The sequence below is a fragment of the Hemiscyllium ocellatum genome, chromosome 7, assembly GCF_020745735.1.
Source record: "Hemiscyllium ocellatum isolate sHemOce1 chromosome 7, sHemOce1.pat.X.cur, whole genome shotgun sequence".
In the NCBI taxonomy this organism is placed as follows: Eukaryota; Metazoa; Chordata; class Chondrichthyes; order Orectolobiformes; family Hemiscylliidae; genus Hemiscyllium; species Hemiscyllium ocellatum.
In genome coordinates, this window is record NC_083407.1 from 76,719,161 (window position 1) to 76,745,314 (window position 26,154).

Consider the following 26,154-nt stretch of genomic DNA (forward strand, 5'->3'; position numbering starts at 1 on the left):
GTTGGACTGGGGTGTACAAAGTTACAAATCACACAACCCCAGGTTGTAGTCCAACAGGTTTAATTGGAAGCACTAACTTTCAGAGCGCTGCTCCTTTGTCAGGCTCCACAACCACCTGATGAAGGAGCAGCGCTCTGAAAGCTAGTGCTTCCAATTAAACCTGTTGGACTATAACCTGGGGTTGTGTGATTTTTAACTTGGTTCAATAACGGCATCAATGGTTGCAATTCCTTTGGGTTTCAGCATGACCCAGAGGGGAAGCCCAAGCAGCAGAGAAGGGAGCTGTGTGCACAGAGGGAGATCTGAGAAAGGCTCCCCCCTACAGGAGCCTTATGAGAGAACACTTCTTCTAATTCCACTCCAGGCAAGAACAATGTATCAAGTAGCTACATTTCACAATGGAGTTGCTGATTCAACAGTGCCATTTACACCAACTAGACCTAGAGCTCTACAACAGGCCCAGAACTCATTTCTAATGGCCATCAATATCAATGTTACTCAATTTATACATCACAGGATCTTGCTAAGTAAAAGCGAGCAATATTTCAAATATTTCAAATTTTCAACGAGTTGATAGGAACGGTGATAAGGATAGGGAACTTCGTTGTCCTCTCTCTTACCACAAAGGAATGGAAGGAATGATCACATAACGTTTTCTCAGGAATTCCCAATGGTTCAGGCATCAAAATGTACCCATTTTATTCTGTAGCTCACACATATTAACAAGGTGATTTACGTTATATTCATTTATGAGATTAAGGATTATCCATCCCAAAGTGCCCAAATGGTTGTTAAGTGTCAACACATTGCTGTGTGTCTGAAGTCACATATAGGCCAGATCAGGTTCAGACAGCAGTTTCCTTCTGTAAAGGACATTGGTGAATCAGATTGGTTCTTCCAACAATTGGTAACACTTTCATTCTTAATTCCAAACATGTATTGAATTTAAATTCCACAATCTGCCTTGGTGAGTTTCAAACCCGGGACCCCAGAACATTATCTGGCTCTCTGTATTAAAGGCTGGCAGATAATACTGGCAGAGCATCAGCCTACAACGGTGACCACTCCGTGAATGAGCAATTGGAATGTGACTATGCTACGAGAATCATATTGGTGAATATCCACAATATGCATCCTCACTCTCTTTGAGTCAACATAATAAACCAAAGGCTATGAGTTCCCATTGGGATTCAGAACCTGACTATCTGTGGACAGTGGTTCTACATTGAAAGTTCATTCTATGACTAGGAGCATTGTGGAACAAACTATCGCCAGCTTTAGACAATTGTTTTGTTGTCATGGTCACCATGGGGAGGTGTCCAGTATTCTGTAGATCATTTGTTGAAATTCAAGATGGTCTGCTTCATCCACCACAATCTCAAACGAAATTCCCTGATAAGTTGTTCTATTACCAGTCACCTCCCTTCCAGCAAAGTTTACACGTGGCTACTCAAGGAGTAGCTACAGTCATAGCAGATCACCCTTCAGAGAGGTGGGCTGCCCTTAAGAAATATGGGCTAACCAGGTGTTATGTTAACCAAGTGCACAATCAAAATACCTTGCTGAGCATGCAACCAGCCAGTAGCATATTTTTTATCGGCTTGCACAGTATAATTATATTTATAACCAAGCAGCATTAAGTTTGCATATTGCCCTCCTCAATGGGAAAACGAATGAGATTAGTGCACATCTCAATTTTTGCATCAGACCACAGGTTTCAGGCACATAATTCTTTGAAATTTGCATCACATGTTGACAGGGTGGTTAAAAAAACATTTAGCATGCTTGCCTTCATTGTCTAGAGCTTTGGATGTAGGGGGTGGGACATCATATTGAGGTTGTACAGGACTTTTGTGAGGCCTCTTCGGAAATATTGTGTGCAGGTCTGGTTGCCTTGTTATAAAAAGGATATTATTAAGCTGGAGAGGGTTCAGAAAAGCTTTATCAGGAAGTTGCCAGGAATGGAGGGTGTGAGTCATAAGGAGAGTCTGCATAGGCTAGGACTTCTTTCACTAGAGCATAGGAGGTTGACCTTGTAGAGGTTTATAAAATCATGAGGAGTTTGGATAAAATGATTGGCTGGTGTCTTTTCCAGAAATTGGGGGATTTCAAGTCAAGTGGACATATTTTTAAGATTTGAGGAGAAAGATTTAAAAAAGACATGAAAGGTAACTTTTTTTACACAGAAAGTGTTTCATGTGTGGAACAAACTTCCAGAGGAAGCAGGTACAGTTACAACATTTAAAAGGTATTTGGATAAGCATATTAATAAGAAATATTTGGAGGGATATGGGCAGAGAGCAGGCAGGTGGGACTAGTTTCATTTGGGATTATGGTCAGCTTGGACTGTAGGGTCTGATTTTGTGCTGTAGGAAAAATGGATCAGATTGAGTTTTAATCCCCAAAATTCCCTCTATCCTGTGCAAACAGAGTAGAAGTGGGATTAAAATTGCAATCATTGACTTAGTATTCCATTCCAACTTTATTGACATGTATTCTAGGATGCATTTTGAATTAATTCACTAAGAATTAATACCTACACTATGGCATTGACTATTTTAATGATCAATACAATTAGCTTCAGTTTAGAAATAGTTATTATCTTCATCCTTCAACAAGTAGACACCTGTGTTTTGAGACTGCCTGTTTTGCTCTTTTCCTTTCAGGTAGATTTTGATACTTTAGAGGATTGCTGTTGACTGTAGTTGAATGATGCAACTATGTCCCTAACTGCAGCCAGAATTCTAATAACAGGCACAAAACATCATTGCTATAGTCAATCCCACCATCAAATCGTCAAGCTCCATTTTTCCCAGCCAGTCCCTGAATACATTGACCGCCAGTTCCGACGTGCCACAGCGAGAAACTGTAATGACCTCCTCAGGAGACGGACACGAGCTGCAACTGACAGGGTACCCTTCGTTGTCCAGTCCTTCCCAAGAGCCAAAAAACTATGCCATGTTCTTCACAGCCTGCAACACAGTATCAATGAGGATGAGCACCTCACCAAGACCTTCCCCACACCTCAACCTCTCACCTTGAAACAACTTCAAACAGATCATTGCTGGTAGCAAACTGCCTGGCTTTCAGGACAACACCTTACAACCTTGTCATGGTAGACACTGCAAGATGTGCCAGAGTGTCGACACGATACACCATTATGCCTGGGGACTCCTCCCACCATGTACGTGGCAGGTACTTATGTGACTCAGACAACGCGGTCTATCTCATATGCTGCAGGCGAGGATGCCCTGAGGCATGGTACGTTGGCAAGACCGAACATAGGCTATGGTCATGGATGAATGGACACCACACAACAATCAACAGACTAGAGTGTTCCCTCCCAGTCAGAGAACACTTCAGCGGTCCAGGACCTTGGACCTCAGACCTTTGGGTGACCGTCCTCTAAAGCGGACTTCAGGACAGGCAACTTCGCAAACTGGCCGAGCAGAGGCTGATATCCAAGTTCGGTATACATGGAGATGGCCTCAACTGGGACCTTGGGCTCATGTCACATTACAGGTGACCCCACTGCATTACACAGACAGATGCACACACACAGACATACACACACACACACACACACACACACAGATGCACACACACACACATAGATGCACACACAGACAGACGCACATTCACGCCTACACATACACACTCACGCAGACCCTCACTCATACACAAGCTCTCTCTCAGATGTTCACAAATACACTCCCACACTCTCATGCCCATACACACCCTCTCACAGACTTATACCCCTTTACACTCATACTCACACACATTCACACTCACCCTCATAGAAATTCATATCCCCGCTTCCCCCCACACAAACGGACACACACACAAATAGGTTTGTGGGGTGAATTTGTACTTGCAAAATTACATTTTATTTTGCTCAAAAACTGCATGAATCCATGTAAGATTCTGTAAATCTGTTTTTAGATTAGAATCAGTCTGAACATTGGGGTACAGACAGTCCCACACAGGGCACCTCACACTTTAAGTGCATTATCTGGGCTGCCATGACCCCGGTTGTTAAAGTTCACTTGAGAATGTAACTTTAAAAACGTTCTGCGATTTGTATATGAAAGAACTGAAACCAACATGTTCATTCTTATAGATGAGAGACTTATCAAACAATCTAGATCATTTTCAAAACATAATTTCAGCTACATCGCACTATCAGCTTTTGCTATAAATTCTGTGTCCTATGATCTTATACTCCACAACCACCTGATGAAGGAGCGGTGCTCCGAAAGCTAGTGCTTCCAAATTAGCCTGTTGGACTATAACTTGGTGTTGTGTGATTTTTAACTTTGCAGTCCCTGAGAACTGCTGTTTAAATTGAGCTTTCCTACTTAACTCTGCCTGAAAACAGTGGAATGTATTAACTCTATTAGTGATCCTTTCTTCCTAGAATCAAAGATGGCGTCATCTTATTCCTGCTTCTTGACTAGCGTTACTTTTGCAGTCACTCTCTTCAGCACTGTTAATATCTTTCATGCATGCCTTTGGCCCTTCACAAACATATTTCCCATTGCCTGTTTTTCATTCTAATGTAGCCCATTCTTCTTTTTGCTGCAATACACTTCCTGTCTTCGAAGCTTGATATTATCTGGCCATTGCCCTCAGCAAACTTAGACCTGCTCAGCATATATTCCTTTTTCAATTTGTAATAATCTGATTCTGCATATCATTTAAAATTACACAACACCTGATGACGGGGCAATGCTCTGAAAACGAGTGTGCTTCCAAATAAACCTGTTGAACTATAACCTGGTATTGTGTGATTTTTAACTTTGTACACCCCAGTCCAACACCAGCATCTCCAAATCATCTGTATTCGTCAGCCTCGTTTGGAAGTAACCTGATTTGCATTCTAATCTTTGACTTTTCTCCTCTTCCTCAATATAAATGTTTTACTCAAGGCTTTTAAAATCTCATGAAACCTGCTGACCTAATTTTAGTGTTTCTTTGTTATAATTTTGGATTGTTTTTCTAGACAAATGGAGTAAATAAGACCAGAATAGTTCACCGTTGCAACAATTTGCATCAACAGCAAAATAAATACATAAGGGACATACATAAGAAAACCTGCAATTAGAGAACATTCATCATGTCTTCAGGAATGCCATAAAATATTGCAAGGTTTTCCAAATTATGGCATATTATTATGCAGCTAATATATAACTAATTCATAACAATGCTAGTTTGAATAGTTACACTTTCAGGAATCTAAAGTATTTACACATTGCAAAGGACAAAACTCAATAACAAACATGCAAGATTTCTGTGCAAAAGATCAGTTTATTTTGAAACAAATTATTGACAAGATATATCCACATCTAAAAATTAATGATGAGAACATAACAGTTCTCATTTTCCAAACTTAAAAGCCCGAAAATAAATGCACCTTTGACTCCTGTATTTTGCCAGGTAAGAAGAGGATATTTTAGACCCATAGCAATTCCCTTGTAAAGAAGGCAAATTTCTGAAAAACAAAATATCACAGACGCTGGAAAGCTGAAACAATTGCAGCGAATATTGGGAGCAAACAGCTGGTCAGGCAGCATATGTGGACAGAGAAAGAGACTTAATAATTGGAAGTTCAAGCGTGGTACTGGGGGATTTTAGATGGTATAACATTTTAATGGCCCACAGTGAGTTCTCAAATGACGATCTATTTTTCAGCTCATTTTGTAGGCAAGTAAGCCCTGTGATGACCCTAAACAGCGAGATACTTAATGGCTGGTCAGTGGCAGTTTCTCTTCCCTCTGGTACCTTCCAGGGTTGAAGGATCTGTTGCCATATTTAGAAGCCACCAGGGAACCCCTTCATTTGTCTATAGGCCACAAACTCCACAATAGTCATCACAGTCACCCATCCCACTGCAGATGCCTGCAAAATGCCAGAAGATGGCTACACAATTCATTGCTGTTTCACTTTCCCACTGATGCGCAGAAGAAGGTGTCAAATCATGCCTTGGTGACCTGGATCCAGATCACACAGGTGGTCAGATATCTGATAAAATATAAACAAAGTAGGACCCTATGCTTGACACGGATGTGCAATCTCTGGGACACATGATATACAGTCCACCTCATCCAATTCTCTACATGAGGGTTTGTGTTTCTTCACCAATTAATACTCTCTCTTCTCTTCCTCAGGATCAACAAGTCGATGTACAGAAAAATGAAAGAGACCCACAAGGTGGTCCAGAAACAGCAATTTTGACAATGAAGTCTGTGAATCCTCAGAGGATACACCAGCATCTGTATCTTCCACCAGCAGAAAGGTTCTTCCCTGGGTGAGAACTTTAGCTGGTTGGATTCAGAGTCACAATATGGTGAATACATGACTGAGCCATGTCCCAGATGGTAGAGGAAGAAATGCCTGAGGTCTCTGGCACCTGAAGGACAGCTGGAAACTAGGTACCTGTTCAGCACAATGCAGAAGAGAAGCTTCATACTCAGTCATAACTGACATAGAATCCATAGAATCTCTTCAGTGTAAAAGCAGGTCATTTGGCTCATTGAGTCACTCTGACCCTCTGAAGAGCAGCCAATCATTCTGTCACCCTACATTCACCATAACTAATCCACCTAGCCTGCACATCCCTGGACACTATGGGCAATTTAGCATGGTGAAGCCACTTAACCTACACATCTTTGGACTGAGGGAGGAAACCCACACAGATACAGGGAGAATGTGCAAACTCCACACAGTCACCCGAGGGTCAAAACGAACTGAGGTCCCTGGTGCTGTGAGGTAGCAGCGCTATCTACTAAGCCACTGTGCTGCCCAATGGTCCACCTAAAGAGATAATATGGAGATGCTGGTGTGGGACTGGGTTGAATGAGGTCAAAAATCACACAACACCAGGTTATAGTCCAACAGGTTTATTTGAAATTCAAGTTTTCAGAGCCTCACTCCGTCTTCAGGTCCACGAGCATCTGAAGAAGGAGCGAAGTTCTGCAGCCTTTCAAATAAACCTGTTGGACTTTAACCTGGTGTGATTTTTAACCTGAAGAGAGAGATACAAGGGAACATCAGTCAGGAATACTGAATGTCCTCACTACACTCCAATGAAAAATGACAGATCTATAATAGCCCCAGTATATCAGCACTTGGCTCTCTCCATGGAAACGCTGGTAACCATCTTGTCCTCAAGATAACACTGAAAACTATGGATGTTGATCAACATAGCACTCACAAGAAGTGGGTGGTTATTTTGAAAATATAACAATGTTGACTGCCTTTACTTTTATAGTCATCTTCTTTAAAGCCAAATGCAGCAAGACCTGGACAATATCAAGGTTTGGACTGACATGCGGTAAGTAATCAACGAGGTAAAAACAATGACTGCAGATGCTGGAAACCAGATTCTGGATCAGTGGTGCTGGAAGAGCACAGCAGTTCAGGCAGCATCCAACGAGCAGCGAAATCAACGTTTCGGGCAAAAGCACTTCATCAGGAATAAAGGCAGTGAGCCGGAAGCATGGAGAGATAAGCTAGGGGAGGGTGGGGGTGGGGAGAGAGTAGCATGGAGTACAATGGGTGAGTGGGAGAAGAGATGAAGGTGATAGGTCAGAGAGGAGAGGGTGGAGTGGATAGGTGGAAAAGGAGCTAGGCAGGTCGGACAAGTCCGGAGAAGTCATGGGGACAGTGCTGAGCTGGAAGTTTGGAACTGGGATGAGGTGGGGGAAGGGGAAATGAGGAAGCTGTTGAAGTCCACATTGATGCCCTGGGGTTAAAGTGTTCTGAGGCGGAAGATGAGGCGTTCTTCCTCCAGACGTCTGGTGGTGAGGGAGCGGTGATGAAGGAGGCCTAGGACCTCCATGTCCTCGGCAGAGTGGGAGGGGGAGTTGAAATGTTGGGCCACGTGGCGGTGTGGTTGATTGGTGCGGGTGTCTCGAAGATGTTCCCTAAAGCGCTCTGCTAGGAGGCGCCCAGTCTCCCCAATGTAGAGGAGACCACATCAGGAGCAACGGATACAATAAATGATATTAGTGGATGAGCAGGTAAAACTTTGATGGATGTGGAAGGCTCCTTTCGGGCCTTGGATGGAGGTGAGGGAGGAGGTGTGGGCACAGGTTTTACAATTCCTGCGGTGGCAGGGGTAAGTGCCAGGATGGGAGGGTGGGTTGTCGGGGGGTGTGGACCTGACCAGGTAGTCACGGAGGGAACGGACTTTGTGGAAGGCGGAAAGGGGTAGAAAGGGAAATATATCCCTGGTGGTGGGGTCTTTTTGGAGGTAGCGGAAATGTCGGCGGATGATTTGGTTTATGCGAAGGTTTGTAGGGTGGAAGGTGAGCACCGGGGCCTTCTGTCCTTTTTACGGTTGGAGGGGTGGGGTCTGAGGGCGGAGGTGTGGGATGTGGACGAGATGCGTTGGAGGGCATCTTTAACCACGTGGGAAGGGAAATTGCGGTCTCTAAAGAAGGAGGCCATCTGATGTGTTCTATGGTGGAACTGGTCCTCCTGGGAGCAGATACGGCGGAGGCGGAGGAATTGGGAATATGGGATGGCATTTTTGCAAGAGATAGGGTGGGAAGAGGTGTAATCCAGGTAGCTGTGGGAGTCGGTGGGTTTGTAAAAAATGTCAGTGTCAAGTCGTTCGTCATTAATGGAGATGGAGAGGTCCAGGAAGGGGAGGGAGGTGTCAGAGATGGTCCAGGTAAATTTAAGGTCAGGGTGGAATGTGTTGGTCATTAATGGAGATGGAGAGGTCCAAAAGAATAGTTGATCTTCCGTAATTACCCCGGCACCACTCCCCACCTCTTCCTCCGCTACATTGATGACTGCATTGGCGCCACCTCGTGCTCCCGCGAGGAGGTTGAACAATTCATCAACTTCACCAACACATTCATTTCCAGCATTGTGTGACTCCCCAGCCTTAAAGCTGAAATACTTTGCTGGAATTCACACAGAGAATGAAATAACCTATCAATAAATTTTTAAAATATAATACAAAAATGCAACTTTCTGCTTACAATACCCCCCGCTTACTAACTTTCCTGCTTTCTGAAACTCCTACTCCCTGATCCTCCTGGTTGGCTTAGATCGTTCCCATTCCCCCCCTTCCCTGATCCTCCACCTTGTACCCTTTCTCCAGACCTGACCCCCCCATCTAGCTGAACCATCTCCTCTCTGACTCTCACACTCTGAAAGCTTACCATGAATGAGTACTCTGGAAATGAATGGTGAGAGGCAGCAGGAGCAACTTCAAAAGTCTTTTAAAAAGACATGGACTATAACAAGGAGAAAGTGTGGTCTGCAGATCCTGGAGATCAGAGCTGAAAATGTGTTGCTGGAAAAGCGCAGCAGGTCAGGCAGCATTCAAGGAACAGGAAATTTGACGTTTCAGGCATACGCCCTTCATGGACTATAACAATCCTAGCTCAGTACCAGTAGCACTCACACTTCCAAAACCCTGATGCTCCAGCATTGGATTGGATTTGCATCATGAACAAAAATCAAGGTCTAGGAGAGGAGGTGGATGAATCAGGGAGTGGGCGATCTGGCCTGGGGGGTGGTGGGGAGCGGGGTGGTGGTGGTGGTTCAGGTTTGGTGAAAGGCTACAAGTGTGATGCTCATGGAAGGGGAGTGTTCACATGTTAGAGAGTTAAGGTCAGGGATAGGGAGGGGCTGCAAGTTAATAGCATAAGGATGGGCCACAATTCAAAGAGTTAGAGAATGGGAGATGCTAACCCGAAATGGCATCATGCTAATCCTAAATGGTCAATGTGGTAAACGACATTACAATGAATCCCAATGAGAGGCAAGGTCCTATTAACTTACTGGCACTCAAATAAAGCAATATTAAACAGGGCAACGTTAAATAGGTTCCTGCTGTACTAGGCCATAGGGAAGTTGTAAGCTCCTCAAACAGTGACTCTCAGAACCTTCTGGCAACATTTAATTTTTAAGGGACAGGCTGAAGTTCTACTCCTAATAATGTTGTAGTTGTGCTGCTTCCCAGTTGGTTCTGCCACTCTCCCATGAACTACAGCAGATGTCTGGCATCGTCCCCAAGAAACATTGGAGGCGGGTTCGTTACAACTTGGCAGAAGATCAGCTTTACAGATGTTACTGAAAATAATGTGCAACTCATGGAGTAATAGATCTGCCTGCTTTCATTGTAGAGTTGATCTAAAGAATACTTCAATGAAAAGGTAGTATTCACAGTTAAATATACAAATGCCTTTAAACAATTTAATCAGTTGTAGTGTTCAAAATCAATTGCTTTAATAATTTGTTCTAACGAGGCATATCTTTAGCCTTGTATGTGGTAATTGATTCGCAATTCTTTGAGTTTCTACGACAAATTTATCATTATGTCAATAACTGGCTGATTGATCCTCTGATGTGTGGTCCCAAATATCAGCATCAGAATAACATAAAACATAACGGTTTTAAGACACATCTGTGCAATATTACAGTTAAAATGTTGTAAGTTTAGTTCCAGATCCATTGAAATAATAGCTTTCCATAATAATAACAGTTATATTCTTTGCTCTATCTTCACACATTGCATTACAACAGCTAAAGGGGCACTCAGCTAGTCTAATCTGGCAAAGCTAACAGCCTCTATGTATCAAGATTACAAGTACAAAATAATGGGACATTCTCAAATCTTATCACCATGGGAACTACTAATATCATGTTTTTATATGTACAATCAAAGATGTATCACAAACTAGCAAATCAAATGTATTTTCTGAACCATCTTTCACAGGATCATTAAATGAAATAATGTGCGATGAGAATATTTATTCATTATCATGTATTAGGTTGTACTGGAGAAATCAGAAGGACATTAGCAAACAATTCATGTGTTCACACAGTGAGCACAATCACTTGAACCCCTGATTATGCAACATATTGGAGAGCGGTAATTTTATGTCTAACTAGAAATGGAACATTATACTTCTGTGTTGGGGCCTTTGCTGGGGTGTGTACAACTGATATTAGTGATTTAGGAATGGAGATAGAAATTAATGTCTCCAAATTTGCAGGTAATAGCTGAAATAACTGACAGGTTCTGGAAATGACAGATTATAAACAGAAGGATGGAAGGATCAAGGATGTGTACTGATAGGTAGCAGGTTTCTGTTAAAATGGGCACCTAAAATCTGAAGAGATGAAAAAAGGATCCTAAACGTTGGTAATGTTAACTAAATGGTGTTATGCTGTAAGACAAGATACAAGAAAGACACTGAGGATAACAATGTTAGCTTTCTGGAGTCATCAGCAATGTATAATAGCAAGGAATATAGAAAATATGACCTTGGATTTTATAGCAAATCAATGGAGTACAAATTGCAGGAAGAAATTCTGAGACAAAAAATTATTTGCACTACTAGGATGCTGGGTGTGGTAACTGATCACTGCATAGTAGGAGATGGACTTGAGGGACAATTGAGAATGGGCCTCTGACCTCATTATAATAAGCTGTAGTATATCACATATCCCTAAGAAAATCAGCAAAAAGAAATGAATTTCTGGTTGTTACTTTGCTAATGGTGATTTTATTTTTGGTTAGCTCCTCAGATGGAGGAGAAGACAATTGGCATCATATTTAGTGTGTCCAGCAGAGAATCTATTCCTCCTGGTTGCACTGAAGTAAAGTACAAAGTTGAAATTTAGATTTCCTCTAAGCCATCCACTTCGCTCCTGCCAGCTGTTATTTGGGAGAGTGGCCCCTTCTAAGCATGATGTCCCTTTTAGCTGAATCAATATTAGCATGGAACTCATTAAGATTATCAGAACCAACATAGTGTCAAATACAAGGGACATCAGCCCCTTTAAAGTAAACCATGTTTTCCACGTGGAAAATGTATTCAACAATATCCATTTTATTTGTACAGAGGACTAATTCAAGCTCTCCCCGAATCCTGTGTATAATCCTGGCCACTGTATTATGGGAAAGATATTTTTCACCTCACTACTGACAGCAGAAAGGAAGCCTTCTTGTCACTGTCAATCATAACATCAGTCTCCTCGGAAAATAACCAAATTTGGAAGATAGAACTATCCATGTGTGAAGATGCTGTTGTGTCTGCATTCACACTGCATACTTGTGCCCTCCATTAAACCCAAGTCAGTGTGTCGAGAAGGACTAATGAACCTCCAACTCGCTTCAACCCCACTTCATTTCCTGGCTCATACTTGTAAAGAGTGGATAGAAGTTCTGCTGCTGACAGGGAGTCTCCTCGAAATGGCAGAAAGCAACTGCAGCAGGGCCTGCAACTCTCCTGTAGATGTCGTGCTCGTCTGTTAGAGATCCAGTAGAGGTCTGCCATAGCCCCACTGAACCTTGGCTTTAGTATGTTTAACATAGTCACAGCCTCTGCAGCAAGGAGCATTGGACTTAGACAAGAAGTAGTGAAAAAACACAATTTAGCAATTTAATCAGAGTATGATGACAGAAACAAAGCAATAGGAGCTCCTCCAAGAAGATATGCCATTTCTGGTCATGCCACATGCGACAGATCCACTCTGCTGAAGTTAGCTATTGGCTGGTCATCTGACTGCTCCACAGAAGAATCCTGTGGACTTGAAACGGTTTGAAGTGGCCACAAATATTACAGGCACTGGAACAACAAGTTTTCATAATGATACACACAATTGCAGCTTAGCATTTATGCATCAGTGAATATTAAAGAATTTATGAAAGCCACTCCAAATTCTCTGTTAAAATAATCATTTAATAATTTAATGACAAAAAGTTGAAGACTAATGTTACTTGAAGAAGGGCTTATGCCCGAAACGTCGATTCTCCTGCTCCTTGGATGCTGCCTGACCTGCTGCTCTTTTCCAGCAACACATTTTTCAGCTCTGATCTCCAGCATCTGCAGTCCTCACTTTTTACTAATGGTACTTGTACAACATTTCATTTTTCTAATGTTTGGATGCCTATGACACAGCAGATACATAAAGGTAAATTTATATTTTCAGAGTGAATCACCCACACCGATGTATTTTACCACAATGTGTCCTCTCCATCTTCAGAACTGTGGCTTGCTTGTCTTGTAAAAAAATGTATTTAACTAATTAACAGGAATGGAAGGGGTAACAGTATAATTTCAGCTTTTCTGTTTGGAAACTGTTGGCTCCTGGAACCATCTAAACTGGGATTACTGCTTTCTTGGTAACATGATAATCAAATCAATTAAGTGAGCAGATGTGAATGCAAAATTTTTCTCTTATTTTTATACAGCCTACTATTGCTTTGAAAAAATTAATTCAATTTCAAGGAACTTGATGAGGGAAGTTTATACATTATTACTTGATAACAATTCACTGATAAAATGGCTTAATTATTTCTTGTATAATCGGCTTAATTAATTATTTCTAGTGTAATTGTACTGTCTGCCTAAGGTTTGGAAACTAATGAATATATTTGTGCCCAAAGTCTTATACTGTTCTAACTTTTCATTTGTCAAACATTAGGAGGTCCAAATTCTCATCTTTGCCAATTGCAGCAAACATGAAGTGGGTAATGTTACGATAGCAAAAATGGACTATCAATTTTCACTTCCATCATTTAATTTTTAACACCTGGGGCATTTAATGGACTAAATTGATTTCAAAAAATGTAAAACCACTGACTTGAGAGGACCACAATAATCACCTGTCCACAGATTGAACTCAGCTATTAAAGGTGAAAAAGTACACTTGCCGTCGTCCTACCAAGACATAGACCTGCTCTTCCATGACAGAGAAATGACTGGGATTGGTTTAGCCTGAGGGTCATCACATCTCAGAGAAGGTTAGAGGCTGAGAAGGAGAGTCCTACATCGTAACCTCAAGTGCATCAGGAGGTGAACCCACGTTCTTGGTGTCACTCTGCATTGAAACCAACCATCCAGCCAACTGAACTTAGTCCAATAAATTATTAAAACATGGGGATCAATTAGAACTGATACTAACATGTCATAAAAATGACTGAAACACTCACTCAGATCTGTATCTCCTGTTTGATTTATAATTTTCTTGAAGTTTGGCATGGAAGACACTGTCAGATTACTCAATTTAAAAAAGAATAAAGCTAGATACAGAAATAAACATAGGATCTGTACTTAAAATCAACAGCTGTAGTCAGAGAAAAAGAAGTAAATGGATCTTTATTAGCAGAACAGGAAGGCTTGTTCTTTCTCTACCCACCCCTTGAAAAATAGACTAGATTAGATTAGATTCCCTACAGTTTGGAAACAGGCCCTTCAGCCCAACCAGTCCACACTGACCCTCCGAAGAGTAACCCACCTGGACCCATTTCCCTCTGACTAATACACCTAACACTATGGACAATCAAGCATGGCCCATTCACCTAACTTGCACAACTTTGGACTGTGGGAGGAAACCAGAGCACCTGGAGGAATCCCACGCAGACAAGGGGAGAATGTGCAAACTCTACACAGACAGTCAACCGAGACTGGAATTGAATCTGGGACCCTGGTGCTGTGGGGCAGCAGTGCTAACCACTGAGCCACTGTGCCGCACTGCTCAGATATAAAGCAATTTGGAGAATCATGAATTCATCAAGAATTCAAGGATATTTATAAAGTTTACCATTGCTAAAGATGCAAGATATCATTTAAACAATTGTGGTTTCAGGTTAAAACATAATACAACAAGGACTCTGAGGACTTTTCTTTTGCAAAACTACCTATCCTTGTTCTTCCTTTTTGCAGTTGGGATTCTCCCTTTTTAAACCCCATACTGATGATTGTGTGTTTAATATTTAGTCTTTTTTTCTCTGGGTGACCAAGTAATAAAATTCCTCTTTCTTTTGTACAGGAAAGCTCCACAACTGACTCCTTAAATCTTGCCCAGTACCACATTTTAATTGAAGTGTGATATAGCCGAGTGCTAAAAAGAAGTACAACTCCACCAATCGAGGGAATTTGTAGAGATAGAAGAGATGATTAATCCCACCTCATCTGATGATAACAGTAAGAAATATTATTTTCTTTGCTATAATTGCTAAATATGGAAAGTTAGATCTTTGAGGTTTTTACTGGAAGATTGTGAAGCATTGCATACCTGACCCTGAGTCAGAAACTCCAGGCTCCTGTCTCACTCCAAGACTTGGCAGCCATGAAAGGTGCATTCATAATGTGACAAACAAGTTAGAAACCTGAAAATCCTTCCAATATGTCTATGGTTGGCAATAAGTGTGAGAGAGCCTGCTGGTCTTCCATGCTTGATATCTCGTGGCAAATTGTACCTTTTGTGGGCGGCATGGTGGCTCACTTGTTAGCACTGCTGCCTCACAACATCAGGGTCATTGGTTTGATTCTGACCTTGGGCGACTGTCTGTGTGGAGTTTGCACGTTCTCCCTCTCCCTGTGTCTGTGTGGGTTTCCTCCCACAGCACAAAGATGTGCATGTCAGGTGAATCAGGAATGCTAAATTGCCCATGGTGGTAGGTGCATTAGTCAGAGGGAAATGGGTCTGGGTAGGTTACTCTTCAGAGGGGCAGTGTGGACTGATTGGGCCAAAGGGCCTGTTTCCACACTGTAGAGAATCTAATCTAAAATTAGCAAGCAGGATAAAAGATAACTGTGGAAACAAATGTGAACACATGTTTTGGCAATCACATGTGCCACTAAGGGTGAATAGAGTCAAGAAGAAACCTATTGTGAAATTACCATTAACTTTAGGCTAGAAGGCTAATCTTGAGGGGAGATCTGTTTATCTGTGGGTACTCTCATTCAGGACAAAATATGTCTGCTTTTAAACTGATGTTCACAGCAACACCAGCCCTTACTGGAAACATTCCCTCTCCCGACCACATCAGTTTGGAGTTTTGCTCTCTTTGTGTTGCACATCAATGACTCCCTGTGGAGTCAGAATTAACCACTTCAGAGTATAACAATGAATACCAGGAAAGGAGCTTTGGAGACTGATGGATTTTTACATCCTGTTTTTTTTTAATATTTAAGTTAGCCTTGGCTGAAATATTGAAGGGTGTTGGAAACAGCTACTTATTTGTGTCTCAGAGGACATTTTGTAGAATGATGCAAAACACAAAATTTTATTGGATTAGCACTTCAAGGGTATATTAGCTGGCAGTCTAGATCCCCCACCCCCTGTCCCCCAAGTTATTGACTGAGAGGGGCACTGGGACTAACTCCTAGTGACAGTGTCAATGGCATCATCACTGGAAGGTAGGAGCCTTACATTTATTAGTATCTGGTATCTGTCAGTGATCCATAGCAAAGGTAACAAATGGTGAAGGAATTTGATCGGTGGCCTTGCTGCTTGAAGTTTAAAGTTGCCAACAGAGTGGAGCAAGAAAGAAATGGTTAGATCCTCCAGCTTTTCCGTAACTGATCCTCCTCTCAAATGGTTTCCACCTGGCTGCACAAGTTTAAATAAAGGCCAAGAGATATTGAACATATAAAATAAATGGCTCTCTAAATAGCATTTGTTTATTCATTTGGTTCAGAAGTCCTTAAACTACTGACCACATACAGCTCCACATACATTTCAAGCAACTCTTTAAATGGGAATTTTATGAACAGAGGCTTAAATTCACCTACTTTAGTCTAGAACTTAGAGAAAGGGGGCAGCAGGTTTATTTCCCTGTTAATTGTTGAGCGTCCAGAGTAAAACAAGTTCAGACAGTCTCAGCAACTCAGAAGACAAGTTGACTGCATTAGGTAGAAGATCCTTTGAACGCAGCATTAGATTGGCAGTATGCCCTGTATTTACATTGTGGAAAAGCTGCTTGTTCAAATAATGGTCCAGACATCCTCTTTTGAAGTGATGCAGATTCTGAAACTTTAGCAGAGGAATTGATTTTGGACTGCTGTTGTGGTTGATTGATATTATCACTGAGTTTCCCAGTTCTAGGCACTATCCTTTCAGCCAACTGACAAACAAAATAAAATGAGAATGTGATTTAATTGTGGGAATACAGAATTTTCTTTCCACAGAAAGGCAGATTATAAACTGAGTGAATGATCACTCAATTTTATTGTGTTACATGGACATATTCAGGGCTAGAAATTCCTCTTCCCTGGTTTTTGGATGCAGCCTTTATGATTCACAGTCTGCCCATCAATATTAAGGTGTTTCAGGCATAAAATGTGCTTACCCACCTTACTTGAATGATGTTGGTACCAGCTAGTGCACCTCTTATGCTGTTTTCTTCACCTTAGTGCTGCCAGAGATCCCTGTGTACAGCAGGACACCCTGGCAATATTACTTGACAACCACATAATAAAGTGTCTTGCTGTTACTTAAGGCAGGTTGCCTCTTAAAGGAAACCTGGACAATGATAGGGCTTCAACAGAAATTCATGGAAACTCAAAGCACGGTCAAAGGGAGGATACTCTCTGGTGGCGTTAATAGTCAAGCTGGATGGAAGGTGAGGTACCATGGTCCATAAGGGGACTGGAAAACCCTCAAGGATCACCCAGAAGGGAGTGTAAGCAGTGGAATGGGACGGTCAATTCTGAGTATCCCGACCAAGAATTTGATGGCATGCTGCAAGAGGGCTAATGGCCACATGTGGGTGGTCAAACCCAGTGAATGCATTTTTATACGATAGCTCTTACCCAATATACCACCAAACTCTCATGCTGCTCAATGCACTGGACTTCCATTGCTCACCCATCAGCCCTCCCTCCAATCAACACTGATGCCTAATATCTAACTATCTCATTTCTCCCTCAGATACCTAGCAAGCCGCCAGTCTCACATCTTCTTCTTACTGCTTTCATTTACCTCAAATTTCTCAGTTATAACATATCCACAACCCTAGCACAGTGGTGTACAATTGCTCACATTTCCCTCTCTCTCTCTCTCTCTCTCTCTCTTTCTCCTGCAGGTCAAAATGATAATAGAAAGGAGTGGAGTAGAGCCAGTTGAGGTATAGGTGCCAATATTTCCTGAGTCTTTCAAAGGTGATGGTTGCCTGCAACATTGGGACCATTGCAATTAACTGCAGCAGCCAGCATAGCTGAAAACATTGTTTATCAACACACCTTACTGCTTGTCTCCCCTTCTCAATACCCAGTAATCTTTATTCTGCTATCTGGCCTGATGAGCAAGCTGTACGTGGTGTGTCCATGCACCTCCTGTTTCCCACCTCAATTCCCTTCCCTCAAGTCAAGTTTTCTTTCCTGAGACCTTGCTTCCAAACATCAGAGAATTGCATTCTTTGAACTTCCTGTATCCTGAATAAATACTTGATATCCATATGATTGTATGTGTGGTATGTGTGGCCAATCTCACCTTCGAGTATCTGCACTTTAAAGGTCCTTCTCATTGTTCATGAGAAAGCAGCAACAATCAGTAAGATAAGGCACTAGCATTGTATGGCACTGAGGTTTAAGTGAGTTTTAAGTCTTCAGTTATGCAATGAGGTACCTCAATGATAGGTAGTAGTGTGGGAGAAATTTTGAGGCAACTCCTTTTCACACTTGCATCATTGGTTAGCTTTCAAAGTTTCTGGCTCGTGAAGACCGTTTTTTTTGTAATTCATCACAGGATGAGGGTCTCTCAGGCTAGGCTAGCATTTATTGCCAATCCTTAGTATCCCAGAGGGTAGTTAAGACTCAATAACATCACTGTGAGTCTGGAGTCACATGCAGGCCAGACCAGGAAAGGAAGGCAGATTCCTTCCCTATATGACATTAGTGAATCAGATGGGTTTTTCCAACAGTCGACAATGGTTTCATAGTCATTATTAGACTCTTAGTTCTGGAGTTTTATTGTTTTTAAATTCCAACATCTGCCATGGTGGAATTCAAACCCTGGTGCCCAGAACAATAGCTGGGTTTCTGGATTAACAGTCCAACGATAATACCAGTAGACCATAACCACCCCAGTTGATCTGAAATGCTGAGCATCCTAAAGGACAATGTTGAACCTCAGAAAGGCAACAATTCATGCATTTTCTCTCAGCAAGTCACATTGTTATGAGAGAGAATAGAGATGTGACCTTTCCATTACACACCTCTCAATCTTGAATGGTGTGTACTACATTAGGAAAGCTGAATGATAGATTGAAACATTGCTTACAGAAATGTGGAGCTATCACTGATTTCATGCTCACATGCTTAGAGTGAAAGTACGGAAGATCTTTGCAGGGCAAGCTCCACCCTATTCCCTGAATATTGCTTGCAGCCACTGTATTGGCTACAGTAAAATATAATGGTTTGGCTGCAGTCATCAACAGGATCGTTCAGGGATCCTTGATACCAGAGATTATCTGCATGCAAGAGTTGGTTTAAAAAAACATTGGAGCTGGGGTTTAACTATGATGTCAAACAGCATGAATGCTGCAAAGACCCAGCAGCAGCAAATAAATCCACTTCTCCTGTTATATGATTCCATTATATAACAGGAGATGCTAGTTGTATAAGTAATGGGTTTAAGAACAGACATTTGCTTGAAAAATGTTAACACGGGCCATGGCAGACCACATGCCGCAAATCCCTCCAAAGAAAAGACCCTGTCAAAAATTGTAAAATTCAGTCTGGTATTATTCAGGGCCTGTTTTCCTGCTTCATGCTTCTTTTCCCAAGAGTGGATAATACAGACAAGTTTTGTCAGAATATTCACTTAGCAATTTTGGATTCCTGGCAAGACATCAACAGAAACATCAATGAAATGTCAGGACAGCACACTTCATGTTGCTTGGGCTTAAGTTGGGAGCATAGAAGCATGTGTCTAAATCCTGGAGAGCATTACACATGCTATGGGGCTAGTGGTCAGGGGAGGATACTTTTCTGTTTTGAACATTCCATTTTCAATAACTGAAATTTTACTGCTGAATGCAACTTTTTCTATCAGTTAAAATTCAGGCCATAGGATATATTCTTCTTTCCAGTTCATGATATTTCATATTAAAATCCTTTCAAACTTGGGAACAATTTGCAACATTTGATGAAAGAACAAATAATCTACAGATCAAAACGATGAAAACTGGCATGTGTGGGAAACATTGCTCAAAATGTAAGCCCTTCTAAGGAAGTCAGAAGTGCAGAAAAAAATGTTGTGCATGAAAAGCATGTGAGAGAGCCAGATAGATTAAGTGAACTTCTCATCACAAAGAATTAATCAAGATAACATCCTACCTTCGAATGAATATGTACTTTGTTGTCTTCATTGCAATCAACTGGGGAGGTTGCCTCTTTGGCAAAAGCTATGTACCCAACTTGGGAACATTTCCGGCAGTCCCTAAGACAAATGTATTTTTGCACAAAATCTTACAAGGTGCAAGCTGTAAAAGAAACTGATTAATCAATAGTGACATTTTAATAAGGAACTGAAAGAGCTTTCTATCAGCTCTGGGCGTTAGTCCAATTCTTTCAGCTGTTTTCTGCACAGATAGATTGACTGGAGCATACAAACAGCAAAGGCCACTAATAGGCAGACCAACGTCAATTCATTAACTGTGTTTTCTTTAACCATTCCAATTGGTTGCCTTCATGAATACTTAGGCAGAAGTGAGGACTGCACTGCCAGCTTCAGCTGACAGAAGAAAAATGTAACAAAACCATAATTGGAAAAAATTTAGGCTGAAAACTAGTAACATACAGGCTATAAACAGAAATCACTCCTTGATACAAATGCAGAAATTGCTGGAAAAACTCAGGTCTGGCACCATCTGTGGAAAGAAAGAAGGGTTAATGTTTCGGGTCAATGAGACCTTTCTTCAGAGTTGATGACAGCCAGCAAAAGATTGGTTATATACGCTGAAGATGGGGTGGGTGGAGGGAGGAGGAGTAAACAATAGATGGAGATTGAGCCCAGAGAGATAGAAAACAGTTGGGCAGAGAATTCAGTAAATGTCAGCCTGGGAAAATCAATAACTACTATTTGGGACCTTTGGTGGCTGACAATGAGATTCTTGTAGTAGCAGCCCATGTGATGACAAGGTCTAGAGTGGGAGGGTTAGAGTAAGGATGTGGGAGAAGGTGTTCAGGCCCTAAAATTCTTGAACCCAAAATTGAATCCAGGAGGCTTAAAGGGTCCCCAGTGAGATGCTGTTTTGCCAGTTTGCTCTTGAGACAGAGATATTGGCCAGGGAACACGGTGGTGTGTTGAAGTGGCAGGCAACCAGAGCTTGGGGTCATTTTTGAGGACAGAAGGTTGCTGTTATTTAAAGTAGTTAGCCAGTCAGCATTTCGTCTCCCCACAGAGGGGCAGATTACATTGTGACCACAAAAATATCTTTCATTGGAGGACCTGATAGACAGCTAGAGAATGGATGAAGGAACTAACAGTAACAAGATTGGGCATATAATGTCAATGAGATAAACCTGCCAGTCATCTTGGTGAGATTTAGAATAGAGAAGATTTTAAAGATTTCCAAGGTGCATGTTGTTTCTGCTAATGCGACATGAAGTAGGTGGGGAGTAGAGGGATACAGATGCTTAGGAATTGACCGACAGGTTTAGACAGTACATTTGGATTGGCTCAGGCTTGGAAGGCCGAAGGGCCTGTTCCTGGGTTGTAAATTTTCTTTGTTCTTTGTTCTATGAAGGTGTCGAAAGACATGGGATGCACACAAAGATGAAGGTGATTTCTGTTGGGTCTCTTCTTCCTTTAATTGGGCAACTTTAGCTGGATACAGAGTTCCCATGAATGAAAGACCCCCCTCTCTGGTCTACTACTGACATACTCCACAGGGTTTGCTGGGTGGCTTCACGAGACGGTAATTTCCTACTCTTGTTCTCGCAAGTGGAAGGATAAATCTCTGAAGCATCTCTTCAGTCGTCTCTTCAGTGGAGGAATATTGGAAGGCCACAGGATCTATGAATTGAATTGAATTGACTTCGTTGTAATATGTACTCAAATGAGTAGATGAAAAGCTTACAGTCACTGCATTACAGCATTGTCTGAGGCACAAAGATACCGAGGTATGGATACATAAGATCAAATTCTTAAAAACAAAACAAAAATTAGAAAACTAAGAAATAAATAGTCCTGTATTATAGATCATACAAATAAATTAGAAAATAAAGAAGTATAAGGTTCAGAATATCAGCCTTTCCAACCCAGTCCAAGCCAGCATAGAGCATTAAGGGAGACCTCCACTACCTTGCTGCTACTTGCACCAGACTCATCAATGTAGAAGTCGCCCCACTTTAGGTGTCATCTCTTCATGGCTGGGCTCAGTTTCCTGATGCCACTGAACCCACACCTGCCTCACAGCCAAGAGTCCCTTGGTCCACTGCCAGGTCATGAGTCCTGCTTTGGCTGCAGATGCCAATGTTGCCAACTTGAACAGTCTGCTGCCACCAGTGTCGCTGTCCCCAGATCACTGAAGGAGCTTTGCTGCCGCAGGCCCCAAACACGGGGCAAATGACCTTGCTACTGCCACCAGTCTCGAATGCTGGGAGAAGCCTTGTCTGCCACTCGGCATGCCACACTGGTGCTATCGAGCAACCCACCACAGAAAGAAGAAAAAAATATAAAAGGAAAAGAAAATAAAGCAAAAAAAAAGAGCAGAAGCTAAAGTAAAACAATGAGGGAGAGCAGATGGGAGTGGATGGGTCCAGCAAGAGCCCATTTGCTGCCCTGTTACTCTTGCAGCAGAAGGGTGGTGTACCCTCTAGTCGATCACGCAGAACTCACTGGGGGAAATTCAGTAAGCCGTGCGTGATTCTTAGACTATTTATTATTATCTGTTATTTGCTGGATTGTTAGCTCACTACTTGCCAGACTGTTTTGTTATAGTGTAATGTTTAATAATTCTTTTAGGTTATTAAAGGATGCCACAGTTCAGTCAGTGTAATATTGGACATGCATGTTACACGTTTGCCAACTATTGCTCTGTTTTCTTAAATTTTATATGTGTTAATGAGACACATGGCCAAAATGAGATTCTGTGAACATGGATTCACTTAGTTCCTGAAAAAGACTGTTTGCTGTGACATTGTTATTTTCTTTTGCGAGCTCCAAGTTTTCAGAGGGTTCTATCTATCAAGTTAATTGGTTTAATGCTTAATAAGCTGGCTCCAAACTGTTATAGTTGAACTGACTCAAGACCTTGCTAGTGCTGAAGCCTTTGCAAATGATTGTGCCTGTTCGTAACAGCCTGATCATTTAATCTGTTATTAAAAATATCTGAATTGGCTGATCATTCACCTTCCAAAAAGATATAAATTCTGGTGGAATTTCAATTTGGAAGCACTCTACACTAAGGAATGCTACTTCAACCTATTTTGCAAAGACAACATTTTAGTGAAAGAGAATAAGATTTTGCCAAATTAAACAAACCCTTGCATTGAGCTGGACAAAGAACCATGATAAAGCACAAGTTAATTGACAACAAATTGATAACGAATAATCTGGAATTAAATTAAACATTCCAAAGAGTCCAGATTGATATTAATTTCACAATGGCATGATTGGAACCTGAAAAAGATTAGATTAGATTACTTACAGTGTGGAAACAGGCCCAACAAGTCCACGCCAACCCGCTGAAGCGCAACCCACCCAAACCCATTCCCCTACATTTGCCCCTTCACCTAACACTACGGGCAATTTAGCCTGGCCAATTCAGCTAACCTACACATTTTCAGATTGTGGGAGGAAACTGGAGAAAACCCACGTAGACACGGGGAGAATGTGCAAACTCCACACAGAGAGTGTGTTGAGGCAGGAATTGAACCCAGGTCTCTGGCGCTGTGAATCAGCAGTGCTAACCACTGTGCCATCGTGCTGCCCACTGGAGATCTGGAGATACTGACTGCTATTAAGTCCAGTTTAATTGATGCAACGCTTGGTCAAATAAAACCTTGATATTAATGCAGTTACTTCTGCCTGGAATTCCATACTGTTCTCCCTGTTTAACCTAAAGCTATACTTCCTTATTTAAGCAGTCAAATGAACTTTAATGGGTTAAAATATGTCGGCTGCTGATCATATCATGTCTGAGGACTGCACATTGAAAAATTCTGATCATCAGTAAGCAGCAAAGAGCTTACATTAGCTCCCTGAAATGTCCACCCTTCTACTGTGTAGATCTTGCATTCCACAAGCACCAGAGGAGCAGCAGGTGAGATCTTTCCCCTCACCAGTTTAAAGGGAAGGTATGGAAAATCATTAAACCTGAACGACGCAAATGGTTTACCCTTGATCTTCCACAGACGAACAATGGTCCTCACCAAAGCTTAAAAAAATTCTTGTTAACTCAAAGTTTGACTCATCTAGAGACAACCACATATTCACCCCACCCCACCCTCTCTCAGATTCTGGAGGATGGGGATGGGGAAGTGATGGATCAAGCCTGGATTAAGGGAAGTGAGTCTGGATCCATAACAGGGCAATGCAGTCAGCTCCTGAGGACAAAGAGGTATCGGGTCTGGAGTGGGTTCAGGCGGTCAGCTTGAAGGAGGTTTGCACTCCGGGAGTGATTGAGAGAGGCAAAGGGGGCAAGGAGGTGGTCAGGTCTGGAGTGGAGGAACAAGACGTGGAGAGATAGATGGGGGGTGGGGCATGCCACCTCCGGGTCTGGGGGCTGTAAGTGGAGACTTTCAGAGAGTTCCCAGCAGAGAGGAATTGCCCAGCAGACTCTTCAGTTTGTTGCAAAATTCCTCTGGAGTCTGCTACAATGGAGGGTCTTCATGTACAAATCCCATCAACACTGGAGTAACATCTGACTGCCTTTCGGAAAATCTGGGCCAATATGTTTCAGCAGAAAAAGAGCAGCAATAACAGTATGTCATCACAACAGCAGTGCAATGTGTTAGCACAGATTTGGGGCAGCTAAGTGGAGGATTGGAATTTCTAACCCATAATCTCATAACTTGATAAAATGATCGGCTGTGAAATTGGATAAATCCCCAAAAATAGGCTTGGGAATTGTGAAGGGAGATTAACCCACACAATTTTTATTGCCAATTAGGCAGCATGAGAAGTTCACGCTGTTTGCTAATTTAAATAATTACAACGTGGAGCACATAATTGATTGGCAACATGCCTTTGCAGGGGTCTGAAAGTCGTGAGAGTCTGACATGTGGTAGCATGAGGCTGCACTAGTTAAACCAACTTGTAACTTCTAAAGTGGGAGCACCATTGTGGCTAGAACCAGGCTCCCTATAATTAAACCATAGTGATTACCTTCTAGCTATTTCAGTTACTGAAAGGCTTCCTTAGTGGTGATGCCCAAGTATTCTCAATGCACACTTTAGCTATTCAGTTTTCTCACAACGCTCTAAAACTCATTGAAATTGGCCCATTCCCTCTAACTACAGATTCACTCCATTTCACTCTGAACAGTCCAGAAAATATTGTATGTCGATTGGTTGAAAATGATGATTAAAAACCTTTATCACTCTGATACTATATAAATAATGAATTCCAGAAGCCTTAGTAGTAAAAGTGCTGAACATTTGGTTGTGACACATCCAGAAACTTCTTGGAATCAATACATTTTTAAAAATCATCTGTCAAATCCTTTGCTATGGATAGAACAAGCAGCCACATGAATCTAGGTGTGGCAATTTACCGTTACAAATGCTGATGAAAAGCTTGGGGACAAATTAGGAACCTCCAATGAAGCATCTAGAGAGTTACCAAGATATATCATCAAGTTACTGATAATAGGGGGTAGGGTTTTCATGGGGAATTAATTACTTTGGGAGGTTTTAAAGATGATGGGGATACTTTTGACTCCGGATAACAGAGTAAAATTCAAGATGTTGGCTTAGTCACACTTTAAATCTGCCCCAGCATTTGTTCAATTAAAGACAGATAAATTATTTCAAGAGGGGTTTTTAACAGGTAGCTGAAACAGTGGTATGTATATTATACCATTTCCCAACATCGAAAGATTGTCAATAGAACTAACCCAGTGCATTACTGTGTTTAGTTTGCAGTATAGAATTTAACCAGGTTATGCATTTTTAATATTGCCATCCTTATTGGTGTGATACAAGAAACTTAAATTTTTAAACTATGGATCATCTGTGGCCAACTTTATCTACTGCCAAACCAATATCGGAAAATTGTGAGCCACATATTTGTGATTTTCCTTACATTCCATAGTAACAGAAGAAGTTGTTCACCAGTCGCACATCGATAATTAATCCCATAACGTTTCATTACAGAAGTCAGATGACAGATTATTTTGTAATTTCCTATCTTTATTTCAATCTAATAATTTTCAATCTGATTTTGAAA